Source organism: Odocoileus virginianus, chromosome 2 (genome assembly GCF_023699985.2).
Source record: "Odocoileus virginianus isolate 20LAN1187 ecotype Illinois chromosome 2, Ovbor_1.2, whole genome shotgun sequence".
NCBI lineage: Eukaryota > Metazoa > Chordata > Mammalia > Artiodactyla > Cervidae > Odocoileus > Odocoileus virginianus.
Genome location: NC_069675.1, coordinates 14,167,735 through 14,184,043, shown reverse-complemented (window position 1 = coordinate 14,184,043; position 16,309 = coordinate 14,167,735).

Below are 16,309 nucleotides of genomic sequence, written 5' to 3'. Positions count from 1 at the left end.
CAGAGCTATGAAAGAATGCATTTCTATTGTTTTAAGCCAACAAGTTTGTGGTAACTTCTTTTGGCATCCCTAAGAAACTAACACAGAGTTTGGTACTGGAAAGTGTAGTGTTGGAATACATACCCGAATATGTGGAGTTGGGTTTGGAATTGAGGATGTGTAGAGGTTGGAAGAATTTTGAGGTGCATGATAGAAAAGTTCTGCATTGAATATTAAAGGTGATTCTGTTGTGAGTTCAGAAGACAGTGAAAAGCACAGTAGAGAAAAGATTCTCTATCTTAGCAAGTACATATATCATAGTGAATAGAATGTCAATAGAAACACGGATGTTAAAGGTGCTTCTAATGAGATCTCAGAAGAAAACGAGGAGCATATTTTGAAAACTGGAGGGAAAGCAGTCTTCGTTACAGAGTGGCAGAAAACTTGGCTGAATTGTGTTCTACTATTGGGTAGAGGGCAGAACGTATAAGCAATAGACTTGAATATTGAACTGAGGAGATTTTAGCACAATATTGAAGGTGTAGCCTTGTTTCTCCTTGCTCTTTATAGAAAAACTAGAAAAATGAAATAAATTGAGGATTTATTAAGCAAAGTGGAACCAGCACTTGATGAGTTTAGATGTTTTTGGCCTATCTAGATTGCAAAGGATGCTGAAATTAGAAAAGTTATTGTTGGAAAAGCATGCTCTGGAGAGAAGGCCAAGGATGTGACTGGGCAACATTTTGTAAAAGAAAATAAGTGTGTGACTCATGGATCCTAATCCATCATACCAGCTGAAGCTAGGAGTAGAGCTGAGGTTATCCAGGAAGGATCTGTAGAGACCCTCTTGTCTAATGGTGTGGATCCCCACGGCATACACAGGAGGCCCACAAGACTTTTGAGGACGTTGTCCTGGAAGAAAACACTACCAACTTGATTGAAGGGAACAGAGACAGGAAAAAATGAGAAGGCTGTAGGTCTTCAAAAACTCTATAGGTGGAAACAGGCTAATAGGACTATTCCACTGCAAATGTTATTCATCAAGGACAAGGAAAAACTACCCTGAAGCTGGTGAGGTCACTGAAGGCAGCACAGAGGCCAGCAGGGCTGCTGCTGTGTCCACAGGCCAACAGAGCCAGAGCTGGACCTGGAAGGGCAGCTGCTGGCCCAGAAGTTAGCTGATTGATCTGAGATCGTTCTTCTTTAATACAGGTGTTAGCAGCTATACATTTTTCTTTGAGCACTGCCTTAATTGTGTCTCATACGTTTTCAGATATTGGATTTTTCATCTTCATTCATCTCAAGGTATTTCTAATCTCTCTTGTGATATCTTCTTTAGCTTAAATTGGTTATTTTGGAGTATGCTATTTAATTACCACATATTTGTCCATTCCCCAAATTTCCTGGTGTGTTGATGTCTAAATTTCATTGTGGTCAGAAAACATACTTGATATAATTTCAATCTCTTTACATTTTTGAGGCTTGTTTTGTGACATACATGCATACCTCAAAATATTGTAGATTTGGTTTCAGATGACTGCAATAAGGGAAGTATCACAAAAGGTGAGTCACACAAATATTTTGGTTTCTCAATGCACAATCTTCACACTATTCTGTAATCTGTTAAGTGTGCAATAACATTGTGTCTTAAAAAAAATCAAGGTTCATACCTTAATTGTAAAATACTTTATTGAGAAAAAAAATGTTGACCATTATTTCAGCCGTTGGAATGTTATCTTTTTGCTAAGTGGATGGTCTTGCCTCAGGGTTGATGATAGCTGTGTGATCAGGGTGGTGATTGCTGAAGACTGGGATGCCTGTGGTAATTTCTTAAAATAAGAAATTTTGAAGCTTGCTGTATCAATTGACTCTTCCTTTCATGAATGACTCCTCTGTAGCATGCAATGCTATTTGATAACATTTTACCAACAGTGGAACTTCTTTCAATGTGAAATCGCTTAGTCGTGTCAGACTCTTTGCAACCCCATGGACTGTAGCCCACCAGGCTCCTCCATCCATGGGATTTTCCAGGCAAGAGTACTGGAGTGGGTTGCCATTTCTTTCAAAATTGGAATCAATCTTCTCAAACTCTGCCACACCAGTAGTAGTTTCCATCTCAGAAAACCACTTTATTTGTTTATTCATAAGAAGCAACTCTGTATCTATTAAAATTTTATCTTGATTTCAGCAATTCAGTTCCATTTTCAGGTTCCACTTATAATTTTCACTCTTTTGCTCTTTCTACCTCATTTGCAGTTACAATAGTAACATCCAAGATCACTGATTATATATCACGGTAGCAAATGTAACAACAGTGAAAAATTTGAAATATTGTGAGAATTACAGAAATGTAAAACATAGACACTAAGTGAGCAAATGCTGTTGGAAAAATGATGCTGATAAACTTGCTCAATGCAGGGTTACCACAAGCCTTCAATTTGTTAAAAACCTGGTATCTATGAAGTGCAATAAAATGAAACATAATAAAATGAGGTATGCCCACAATATAGTCTATTGTAGGAATGTTTTGTGTGCACTTGGGTGACTGTGTATTGTGCTGTTGTTGAGTGGACTGCTTTATAGGCATCTGCTTTATTTAGTTGGCTTATAATGTTGTTTGAGGTCTCTGTTTCCTTGTTGATCTTCGGACAAGTTGGACACATCCTGCCTGCCTTTGTTTATGTGGGGCTTAAAGCCACACCAGTTTATACTGAAAATGTATTTTATGGTGGGTGTGTTGGGTCAAGTAGTATCAATTTGATATCTGAAGGGACTGGGAATTGAGTAACCAAGGCCAGCCATATGACCTTTGCTGATTTTAATCTCTATCCTTAGCTATAATAAATTGTAATCATGGGCATAACAATCTAGAGATAAATTTCCAATGAATAATGAACTCACACAAATCATTAAACACACACGAAAACCAGTCTGTGAATAAGAGTAATCAAAATGTAAGATCAGACCAACATATTGAAAACATCAGATGCAGAATATAGAAACAAGAATGTTTAGTATTTTCAAGGAAATGAAAGAAAAATTTAAACATGTGAATGAAGAGAAAGAGACTATTAAAAAATGACCAGACTTAAAGAGGAATCAAATTATATATTTTTCTTTAAAGAAGATGCAATTGAAATGGAATACTAAATGTAAATGAAAAGAAGTTTAGACATAGATGTAGAAAATTACTGAATTGGAAAAAAGACTTAAATTACCCCAAAATCTGCAGAGAAGTGAAGATATGGACAGTATGAAAGAGTTTAAGATAAAAGGGGTAAGTATATTGTGCATCTAACTGGAGTCCCAGCAAAAAAAAATAGAGATAATGGAAGTTAAGAGAGAATGGATTTTCCAGAATTAAAGATATATATTCACAGATTCAGGAATTATAACCGATCTTAAACAGAATAAGAAAATTAAGTCTATAATACCTAGACATGTTCTAGTAAAACTGAGAACACCAACCACAAAGTAAAGACCTTAAAAACAGCCAGATATAAAAGACAAATTACATACAAGGAAATGACAGATTGTAACATGACATCAATGGAAGCCAGAGATGACAGAATATCTTTAAAGTGCTGAAAGCAAATCACTATCCACTTTGAATTGTACGTCCAGGAAAATAGTCTTTCAAAATTAAAGGTAAAGTTGGTGAAATAAAAGACATTTTTAGACACTCAAAAACTGAGTACTTAACATCAATAGGTTTTCACCAAAGAAACTTCCCAGGGGTATACTCAGGAAAAAGAAAATAGCCTGAAAAGGAAGTTCCACAAGAATGAATTTTGAGCCAAGAAAGTCAGATAGGTTGTTCTAAATTGACGTCAATTATATAAAACAATAAAATTGTTTAATATTTGGAGTTAAAGAAATGCAAAAAGGAAAATGCCAGACTATAATAGCAACTGAAGTGTAAGGAGTGATTGGAATTAAAGTATTCTAATATCCTGATCAGTAAAAGGATGGAGACATTGGTTTTGTTAAGGAGCATATAAAAAATTTAACTAATTACTAAAGAAATGAAATAGAGTACACTGTTTCAAAATCAGTAGAGGGAAAAAAAGAAATGAGGGGAAAAAAATCTTCTCAAACAGATGAAACACAGACAAACTGAAACAAGTGCATAAAATAAAATAATGGAATTAATTACAAATGTATCAGATTCTCAACAAATTTAAGTTAGAAGCACATTCTGTTAAAATATGTATAGGTATCCTGAAAGGTCCTCAAATAGGATGCATCCAGCTATAGATCTCAGACAAAAACTGTTTTCCAGAGTAGCTGGGACACATGAAAGGCAAAAGCCAACCATGCTAGTTTGGGACAAGTGGAAATAGGGTGCCATAGTTGGAGAAAGGTACCTCCCAGGACCTTGTTGGTACCACGGTGTGAATGTATGCAGCTGTGGTGGAAAAGAAGGGAGAGGAGATGGCATTGAATAGGAAACATACAGACAGTGCATTCTTGTGGGAAATACACATGTGCGTGCATGCGCGCGCGCGCACACACACACACACACACATTATGTTGTAGGAAGCTACACTAAGATTCAGGGAAAATACCTGTTAGCTCTGCCTGGAACCTCCCCAGCTAAACTTCCCTGAAACTTACTAGGCCAGGAAGAACTCACATCATTCAAAATGAATAATCACAAAAAAGGAACCAGTGCGTGCATGCTAAGTTGCTTCAGTCATGTCCAGCTCTTTGTGATCCTAGGGACTATAGCCCGCCAAGCTCCTCTGGCCATGGGACTCTCCAGGCAAGAATACTGGAGTGGGTTACCATGCTTTTCTCCAGGGGATCTTTCTGACCCAGGGGTCAAACTCGTGTCTCTTAGGTCTCCTGCACTGACAGATGGGTTCTTTATCACTGGTGCCACCTGAGAAGCCCCTTGAACAGCTTCTAGTGTATCATTTTGGAATATTCATACCATTCACCTAGAAAACTAGCATGATACTCATTCAGATTTTTTTTTTTGCATATGTAATAGACATAGAAACATAAATGTAAATATTAAACTTCATCTCAATTTTTTAGAAAAGACAGGAAAAGTCATCATTTTGTAGATGTCATTGCATGTGAAGTCAGAATAATTAATAATTTCCTGGTTGAATCTAATGTGAGATGAAATTGAACAGACAAGAGGGTGATTCAGCAATTTACTTCAACCCAACTGTGATATTTATTGAGCTCTAAGCTTCATGACCCAGATAATCACAATGGTGTGATCACTCATCTAGAGCCAGACATCCTGGAATGTGAAGTCAAGTGGGCCTTAGAAAGCATCACTATGAACAAAGCTAGTGGATGTGATGGAATTCCAGTTGAGCTATTTCAAATCCTGAAAGATGATGCTGTGAAAGCGTTGCACTCAATTTGCCAGCAAATTTGGAAAACTCAGCAGTGGCCACAGGATTGGAAAATGTCAGTTTTCATTTCAATCCCTAAGAAAGGCAATCCCAAAGAATGCTCAAACTATGGCACAATTGCATTCATCTCACATGCTAGTAAAGAAATGCTCAAAATTCTCCAAGCCAGGCTTCAGTAATACGTGAACCATGAACTTCCAGATGTTCAAGCTGGTTTTAGAAAAGGCAGAGGAACCAGAGATCAAATTGCCAACATCCACTGGATCATCAAAAAAGCATGAGAGTTCCAGAAAAACATCTATTTCTGCTTTATTGACTATGCCAAAACCTTTGACTGTGTGGATCACAATAAACTGTGGAAAATTCTGAAAGAGATGGGAACACCAGACCACCTGACCTGCCTCTTGAGAAACCTATATACAGATCAGGAAGCAACAGTTAGAACTGGACATGGAACAACAGACTGGTTCCAAATAGGAAAAGGAGTACGTCAAGGCTGTATATTGTCATCCTGCTTATTTAACTTATATGCAGAGTACATCATGAGAAACGCTGGGCTGGAGGAACCACAGGCTGGAATCAAGATTGCCTGGAGAAATATCAATAACCTCAGATATGCAGATGACACCCCCCCTTATGGCAGAAAGTGAGGAGGAACTGAAAAGCCTCTTGATGAAAGTGAAAGAGGAGAGTGAAAAAGTTGGCTTAAAGCTTAACATTCAGAAAACTAAGATCATGGCATCTGGTCCCATCACCTCATGGGAAATAGATGCGGAGACAGTGGAAACAGTGGCAGACTTTATTTTTCTGGGCTCCAAAATCACTGCAGATGGTGATTGCAGCCATGAAATTAAAAGACGCTTACTCCTTGGAAGGAAAGTTATGACCAACCTAGATAGCATATTAAAAAGCAGAGACATTACTTTGCCAACAAATGTCTGTCTAGTCAAGGCTATGGTTTTTCCAGTGGTCATGTATGGATGTGAGAGGTGGACTGTGAAGAAAGCTGAGCACCGAAGAATTGATGCTTTTGAACTGTGGTGTTGGAGAAGACTCTTGAGAGTCCCTTGGACTGCAAGGAGATCCAACCAGTCCATCCTAAAGGAGATCAGTCCTGGGTGTTCATTGGAAGGACTGATGTTGAAGCTGAAACTCCAGTACTTTGGCCACCTCATGCGAAGAGTTGACTCATTTGAAAAGACCCTGATGCTGGGAGGGATTGGGGGCAGGAGGAGAAGGGGACGACAGAGGATGAGATGGCTGGATGGCATCACCAACTTGATGGGCATGAGTTTGAGTAAACTCCAGGAGTTGGTGATGGAGAGGGAGGCCTGGCGTGCTGCGATTCATGGGGTCGCAAAGAATCGGACACAAGTGAGTGACTGAACTGAACTGAACTGAACTGAAGTGTATGCAAGGCACCACACTGGGCTTTTCAGAGAATGCAGACGCTGACGAGGAGTTATTTGACACTTGTTGAGCACCCATTTTATTCCAGACATTAGTCTAAGCACTTTGTACATATTTTCTCACATAATACCCTTGCAAGGAAACATCCTGATCTCAACTTTAAGATGAAGACTATGCCTCAGTTAAATAACTTGTCCAAGATCAACTAGGTGATGGTATACCAGTTTTTGAGGCCTTTCCAAAGCCCTGTTCTTTGTTCTTGGGGATGTACAGTCTAGAACACCTAAATATTGGGCTGAGAGAGATAGGTGGCTGCTTCTGTCAAATGAGCCAGTGCTCTAGAATTGAGAGGATGAAGAGAACATTGGAAAAGCCTTCATGAAGGGGGAAGCATTTTAATTTGTTCCCAAAGAGTGAAAAGGCCTTTAAGGAAAAATAAAACCTTGCTACTTTTAAAGCATGTAAACCAGTGCTAGCTAATTTACGACAAGGACCATCCCAGAGTGAGGTTAGTACACAACCTATGTTACAAGTAAAAGGTGAGGAAAAACTAATGAAATATGAAGACCCTCCCAAGAAAAATTTTGACCCTAACCAGATAAAAATAGTGACTAAACATGTCACCAAGACTTCAAAGAACTTGCTCAAGTACTCACAATGCTCAAAGAAAACACAAGCATTTAAGGAAGATGTAGAGGATATAGATGTAGAGGGTGATGTAAAACTTATAGAATAATTAGACTGATAAAGGCTGAGGAAGAAAAGGTAGAAGGTGCTATAGATATAATTGTTATTTTTTATAGGTAAGCATCAAAATATATTAAAAATTCAGGAAAAGGCTTCTGAGTACTTGTAAAGGCATGTGTATTCCTGTGCAACATATTACCATACAACTTAGAGATTCAATCTCAGATTAAAACTTGGTGATTTAAAACAGCCACTTATCATTTTTCATGAATCTATGCATTGGTTGATTTGTTCTGCTGATCTGAGCTACTCCAGGCTTTCTCATGTATCTCTGGTCAACTAGTTGGCTGGCAGGTAGCTGGCTGGTCTACAGTCACTTTGCCTGGGGTGACTCAGCTCACCAGCATGCACCTGTCACATCCTCCAGCAGGCTAGACTGGACATGTTCTTATGGTAAATAAATAAAACCAATAGAGAGCACAGAAGATCACAAGTGCTTTTTCAAGTCTCTACTTGTATCAACTGAGCTAACATTCTATTGGCTAAAGTAAGTCACATGGCCAACCCTAGATTCAAGGGGAGGAGACTTTACCTGTTATGAAGAGGGCACTGTAGAATCTCAGGGCAAAGGAGTGCCTGCAGAGGGAGGTGAAGAATTGGTGCCTTGAATTCAATCTATCATAATATAAAAGTGAAAGTGAAAGTCACTCAGTTGTGTCCAACTCTTTGTGACCCCATGGACTGTAGCCCACCAGACTCCTCTGTCCTTGGAATTCTCCAGGCAAGAATACTGAGTGGGTAGCCATTCCCTTCTCCTGGGGGTCTTCCCAACCCAGGGATCAAACCAAGGTCTCCCGCATTACAGGCAGATTCTTTACCATCTGAACCACCAGGGAAGCCCACCACAATATAGAAGTGAATACTAAAAGGACTAAGCAAATAATATGAAATTTTTTGGTTGGAAAAAGGAAAACAGGGCTGGAAAGTGAGAGGAAGTAGAAGCAGGAGTGATAATAGAGATGTTATTTAACAACCAGTACGGTGCCGGTGAAGTAAGGGAAGAGCTTCCCTGGTGGCTCAGGTGGTAAAGAATCTGCCTGCAGTGCAGGAAACCTGGGTTCGATCCCTTGGTTAGGAAGATCCCCTGGAAAAGGGAATGGCTACCTACTCCAGTATTCTTGCCTGGAGAATTCCATGGACAGAGGAGCCTGGCAGGTTACAGTCCATGGGTTTGCAAAGAGTCGGACACGACTGAGTGACTAACACACACGCACAAACACACACACCAGGCACTGGCGAAGAAAAAAACTGAAAATGTGGCTTAGATGGCAAAGAATCCGCCTGCAATGCAGAAGACCCAGGCTTGATCCCTGGGTCAGGAAGATCCTCTGGAAAAGGAAATGGCTACCCACTCCAGTATCCTTGCCTTGAGAAGTCCATGGACAGAGGAGCCTGGCAGGCTACAGTTCATGGGGTTGCAAAGAGTCAGACACAATTGAGGAACCAACATTAAGGCACTGGCACCCACCAATCAGAACTGACATTGGCTACTATAGGAGTAGGATCTTGGTGGTCATCAGCTGTGTCAGACATTGATCCTTTTGTTGCACGGGGAGTTCTGAGGTACAGAAGAGTGGTAGGGTGGGCACATTGGAGCTTATTTTGGAAGTACGTCCATATTTGAGCCACTTTTTCAGCTGTAGCAGTGAGAGACTGAACATGCAAACACACAGTGACCAGATTATATATAAAAATAGAACTCTGACCCACAGCCTGCAACAGCCATCACAGGGAACTAGCATATTATCCACAGTAATCCCACCTGAGACAGCTATAGGAGGCCACATACTCACCCCTAAATAATCATATAAGGTGTCCTCCTTCTGGTTAGTCTACCTAAAACTTTCCCACCAATAAGCCTCCAATGAGAGCATTTTTGAAGGCTTCCCCTTCCTCCCCCTTATAAACCTTTTCCATTCCTCTGCCTGGTTATGAGTCTCTGTCAAAACACAAGTGATGGCAGCTAGCTCCTTCGCTACAGGAGCTCTGAATAAGTAGCTTTTGTCTTTTCTCATTTGACTAATTTCCATTTATTTCCGTGGCAGAGTGTATGTCTTAATACTAAACCTGAATGCAAACGTACTGATGTTATCACTGCTTGTTATGCAGAGCTTACAGATTCTGTGCTAAGAAATAAAGGGTTAAGTGTAGATAAAGAGATAAAGGATATGGTTTATTGCATACAATCATAGTTATTTATCAGACAAAATACTTTCAGTTGCATATTTTAAAAAACAAAAAATTTATTTTTTAAAAAATGGAGTCCCCCCCCCCCAACAGGAGGGCCTGCTTTCCATGTGCTTTTTAAATAAATGAGATCAATGAAGAACACCCTTCACCTGATATCTCGTTCTCAAGTCTGGTGGACCAGAAGAATATGGGCTGGGAAGATAAATGGGACCATCCTGCTTGGCTTAAACCAACTAATGAATCATACCTCTGGGACTGGAAGAAAAGATCCCATTTATAGTAGGAGCAAAAGCAATAAAATACCAAACAATAAGCTTAACAAGAAATGTAGAAGCCCATGCTTAAAAAAAACTGATACTTGTTGTCTTATTCAATAAGAATGAAGTCACTAGGCACTGTAGTTCCTGACCTTCAACATACACTGAAAGGAGTTTAGGCTGGGGATGAGAAATGAGGCATCTGTGCTCTGGGAAAACTGGCAGAACAGGCCTTCAGATAGTTATTCCCAGGAGAGGGTTTTATGAGCCCAGATTCTTACATTTTCTCATATCTAGAAAAGGACCAAAATCATTAACAGAGACATCTTCTCCTTGTGACTAGAATTAACCTTCTGCCAAAATGTGTGCTCGGTTGAATGCATCCCACTTCACTAAAACCATATATATACTAACTTCCACCCCACCTCTTCAAAGCAGTTCCTCAGAGTAGTCTGAGATGCTGTCTCCCAGGCTATAGTCCTTATTTTGCTCCAAATAAAACTTAACTCACAATTCTCATATTGTGCTTTTTTTTTTTCAGTCAACACTTCCTAAAAAGAAAATTTTAAATGGATTCAGGGACACTAAAGGAGATTTGAATAAATGGAAATCTAGTATAATTTCTTGAACATTAAAACTCAACTTGATAAAAATATATTTATAAATTAATATATAAACTTAGTGAAACCCCAGTGAAAAATGCCAAAATTATTTTTAAAGGGAGACATACAAAAGTAGCCAGAAAAAAGTATAAAATTGTAATGTTATTTTTCAGTTATGCTATAATTTAAAAGATTCTAAAATTCAAAAATTGGCTTTTTCTGCCAGGATAAGGGAGAATGTGCTGGGAATCAGTAGATTCTTCACTAGATGTACTTGCATTACTATGGAAAAGGATCATTTATGTTGCTATTAGTTATCTACAATTTCCAGAGTTGTGGAATAGCTCAAAGACATGGAAAGGCTGAGATAGCCTGGTGAACTAGGCAAAATACTGGCTAATCTTTTCCTGTTCATTCCCAAATTTTAACAAAATTTTCTGGTAGTTCCCCCACCTTGTAATCATAATAATCTTGAAAAAAAGAAAGCTTTCACAAAATAAATCTGACTCATTGGATTTGACTTTTTTATTTACTATAAGTGAAGCAAGCATGTTAATTTACTATACAGGCCTCCTTAAGTTTGCTTTGCCAAATGAAGAGTCATACAAAATTAATTTTTATTTGGAAATTTTCAAAAGGAAACTTAGATTGGACTTTTTAAGGCCTTTGTTATTTGGAATCCTGCTTTTGAACTGTGGTGTTGAAGAAGACTCTTGAGAGTCCCTTGGACTGCAAGGATATCCAGTTAGTCCATCCTAAAGGAAATCAGTCCTGAATATTCATTGGAAGGACTGATGCTGAAGCTGAAACTCCAATACTTTGGCCACCTGATGCGAAGAACTGACTCATTTGAAAAGACCCTGCTGCTGGGAAAGATTGAAGGCAGGAGGAGAAGGGGATGACAGAGAATGAGATGGTTGGATGGCATCACATGGACATGAGTTTGAGTAGGCTCTGGGAATTGGTGATGGACAGGGAGGCCTGATATGCTGCAGTCTGTGGGGTCGCAAAGAGTTGGACATGACTGAGTGACTGAACTGAAGCTAACAAAGCCAATAAACTCCATCAGATTTCACCTGCAGAGTCTATAAATTTGGATTAATTCCTCTCTTCTTGAGGTGCCTCAACTGATATGAGACTGCTGGCCTTATTTATCTCTTGTGTAATTAATCAGAACAGAACTCCTTTAAGAGACTTCATGATATTAATACGCTTGTAGGTTAGAAAAAGAATGTGTGTGTGTGTGCATGCTCAGTAGTGTCTGACTCTTTTCAACTTTGTGGACTATAGCCTGCCAAGCTCCTCTGTCCATGGAGTTTTCCAGGCAAGAATACTGGAGTGGGTTGCCATTTCCTTCTCCAGGGTATCTTCCTGACCTGGGGATTGAACCTGAGTTTCTTGAGTCTCCTGCACTGGCAGGCAGATTCTTTTACCTCTGTGCCACCTGGAAATATTGTACATTCACAAAAATAAGTAGAAGCCTTTCTGAATTACAGACACATAGACGTATGGATGGAGAGCTTAGCACTTCAATTCCAAAATTTCAGCCACCAGTCAAGAGTTGACACAAAAATACCAAAGCACTCTGATCTAGACATAAAAAAACTGTTCTCCTTCCCAGTGAGTACAACTTCTTGGCTGGCTTGAGCTCAAAATAGACAAATGACAAGTCAAACAAGCAAATTTTCTGTCTTCTCTATCTCAACAGCAGCAACAGCAACAACAACAACTTAAAGATTTCCATAATCTGTTAATGCAGTTTTGGAGATTATCAAAATGGTCATACATTCAAACCTAAATCCTAATTTTGCTGAAACCAGTGGGGAATAATTGATCAGTCATAAATGAAACATATCCACACACAATTAGTGAAAATTAGACACAAACAAACAAACTAGAGAAGTGGAAAGTCAGGAAAGTTCAAGAAATATTGCCATTTGGCATTCATCCCTGGGAGCAACAATAGTATGTGCCAGGCCTCAAGCCATTTACTTAGTTGTTTCAGATGAATTCAGTGAGGATCTTGGTGGAGGATCTCCAGAAAGATCATTTATTGAAAAAAAGAAAAGTAAAATCATGACTCCAATACAAATGTAAAATGAACATATGTTGAGATTTTATTTAACTCATTTATTGAGAGAACCAATAAAGAAGATATCACAATTAGTTCCTCATTCCCAGTAATTATAACAAAACAAAACACCCCAAACTCAGAATGGAGTCTCATTGTCTGACTTAAATCATTTATGCCCATAGTTGAACTGACTGACTGTGTGGATCACAACAAACTGTGGAAAATTTTTAAGAGATGAGAATACCAAACCACCTTACCTGCCTCCTGGAAAACCTGTATGCAGGTCAAGGGGAAGCAACAGTTAGACCCTTACATGGAAAAACAGACTGGTTCAAAATTGGGAAAGGAGTTCATCAAGGCTGTATGTTGTCACGCTGCTTATGTAACTTCTATGCAGAATGCTGCATGAGAAATGCCAGGCTGGACAAGCACAAGCTGTAATCAGGATTGCCAGGAGAAAATATCAATAGCCTCAGATATGCAGATACCGTCACCCTTGTGAGCAGAAAATGAAGAGTAACTAAAGAGCCTCTTGATGAAAGTGGAAGAGGAGAGTGAAAAGGCTGGCTTAAAACTCAACATTCAAAAATTAAGATCATGGCATCTGGTCCTATCACTTCATGGCAAATAGATGGGAAAACAATGGAAACAGTGACAGACTTTATTTTCTTGGGCTCCAAAATCACTGCAGTGACTGCAGCCATGAAATTAAAAGATGTTTGCTTCTTGGAAGAAACGCAATGACAAACCTAGACAGTGTATTAAAAAGCAGAGATGTTACTTTGCTGACAAAGGTCCATATAGTCAAAGCTGTGGTTTTACCAGTAGTCATGTATGGATGTGAGAACTGGGCAATAAAAAAGGCTGAGTGCCAAAGAATTGATGCCTTAGGACTGTGGTGCTGGAGAAGACTCTTGAGAGTCACTTGGACAACAAGGAGATCAAACCAGTCAATCCTAAAGGAAATCAACCCTGAATATCATTGGAAGGACCGGTGCTGAAGCTGAAACTCCAATACTTTGACCACCTGATGCAAAGAGCCGACTTACTGGAAAGGACTCATGTTGGGAAAGATTGAAGGCAGAAGGAGAAGGGGATGGCAGAGGATGAGATGGTTGGATGGCATCACTGACTCAATGGACATGAGTTTAAGCAAGCTCTGGGAAATAGTGAAGGACAGGGAAGCCTGGCATGCTGCAGTCCATGGGGTCACAAAGAGTTAGACATGACTGAGCAACTGAACAACAAAAACTACTATGTTCCAGGGAATGGAATTCTCTGTCCATGTTTAGGTCTGTGCCCAGAGATGGACTGAGAATGGGGGATTGGTGACTCCTCAACAAAAAATTAGGGCATTGTTATTCACAGTAAGAAAGGAGGATGGATGCTGGGCATACTGCAGACTTAGGAACCTAGTTTGTTTACTGTATGTAGGCCATATAAAAATGGAAGGTCTGATTAAGAAAAATTGTGGTTGTACTTTGACCAAACTTGGCAAAAGGATTCATGTGAATGTAAAATATGTCAGTCTTGTAGCCTGTGGATCTAGAATGATGATGGAAGTCATAATAAAAATGGAGAACACAAAGAGCAGATACAGGGATAAGGTGAACAGCACAGTATAAACACATTAAGATGAACTGGGACTTTGGTATATTTCCAGGCTTAGTTAAAGAAACTAATAGAGCAGGGAAGGGTCACATAAAAAAGGAAGGATAATTGATGGGGCAAGAGCTCAGCAGAGATGAGGGTTAAATGGAAGGTGTTGCAAACAGGTCAGTATGCTTTTTCTCCAGAAACAAAAGGGAATGGTCAGAGGATAGCTAAAGATATGGAAACCTTTTGAAAAGGAAGGGAGAGGAGTTGAGGAAGTTCACAAAGGATGACTTCAAAGTCCATAGGAAACAGAGGTGGATTTACCTTGAATCTAATGAAATTTAACACTTTAGAACTCCTAAGTTTCATGGGTCCCTCCCTTTTCTAGCAATGTGTTGACATGTTTTTGTAAGATTTGCAAAAGTACAATATTTAACTGTATTTGGTTAAGATTGCTATCTCTTTCCATTTAAGATTCCTGTTTGTCACATTTTTGTCTCATGTGGATTGGCATTGGAGAGTGGAGAGCATTTTGAAGGTCTGGCTACAGGGAAGTTAGCTGGGAATATATTTAATTTGGTTTAGTGGGGTATATTCCTTTGTTCTCAGTCACTTCTGTGTATAGGTAAGTCCCATTTGTAGCAAACCTAGTGTACAAATGACATCCAGGAATACTCCACAGCCCACTGAGCTGAACTAACCCTTCATCATGGCATGAAGGTATGGAGCCAAAAGTCATAACGTTAAATGAACATTTTCAACAGTGCTTGGCATCAGAAGTGTGTGGATAGTGGAGGTGAAACAAAGGTTGAAAAGTAAGGAGTCATAATCTATAGAAATTTCTTCCATTCCCTATAGCTTATATATGAAAGAAACTTAGTAGTTTTCCTCAATTTGACAGTGATCCTAAAAATTTTCTTCATATTACCAGTAACAGAATCAGGAAAATGAAAGAAATTTTTCTAAAATATCAATTTAAAAAACCTACAAATTTTGATTAACTCTGCTAAGGGAAAGATAATGATCTTTATATTCTCTCTATAAAAAATAATATTATGAAGTCATCACCATATGAAGAGATGATCATAGAGTATGCAGGCAAAAACATTGTAAGAAACATAGAGATATGTCAGGCAGTTAATTACTAAAAATGTTGTGTAATTTTCCTATATATTATGATGATATATTTCCCCTTAAAATTTTATGCTTTATGGTTTTTTTATGAATACAAAATATTATATTCATGATTTTGTATTCTTTTCCTTAAAAAATCCTTCTCCTCAAATTGTGTAAACTTCAGACTTCACAAAATCTCTTGGGAAACTAGGTCATCTGTGCATTTGGGGGTGGGATGTGAGTTTCCATCTGATTTCTTAAAGACAGTGGGAAAAGTCTGGAGTGATGATTGTAAAATGAGCTGAGAGTCAGCTGAGGAAGAGAGTAGCTCTGGGGCACCATCTGAGGCTATATATCCCTTGTTCATTTTTTGATATGGTTAATACTGGACAGGGATCCCTGGTAAAACAACATATCACCAATTACAGGTTTTGAGTGAGCAGTGATCAGTGTCAGATTTAAGATTTTTAAAATGGATTTGACAGCAGATAGAATAGCTATAGCTAACTCCTCTGGCTGGATCTCATGAATCCTTTGATGATTCACTAACATATGCTCCTGAGATGATCTCACCTTTCATTGTGCTTTTGCTCATCTGTTACTGAGTTATCTCTTGTTGTCATACCTTCACTTATGGTGTTTGGATTCAGTTTGGGAGTCATTCACCCTTGTGGTTCCTCTGACACACCTCTCTGCATAGCCTTCTCCATGGGGACAGGTCTCTTTCCTCTCTTGGTGTTATCTGAAGGCAGGCCTGTGGTCTGAGCTTAATTACTGAAAGTGAGTGTGTGGTTGTAAATAGGAAACAGTAGTAGACTGAAAAATAATAAGTGGTTATCACAAGGATGGAACTGGTGTCATTTCTGGTGACAGTTTGAAACTACATCACAAGTAACTGGTATTACTAATAATTTGCTTTTACTAACTATGGAATGTTTGTGAATGACTTACATGGTGATAAAT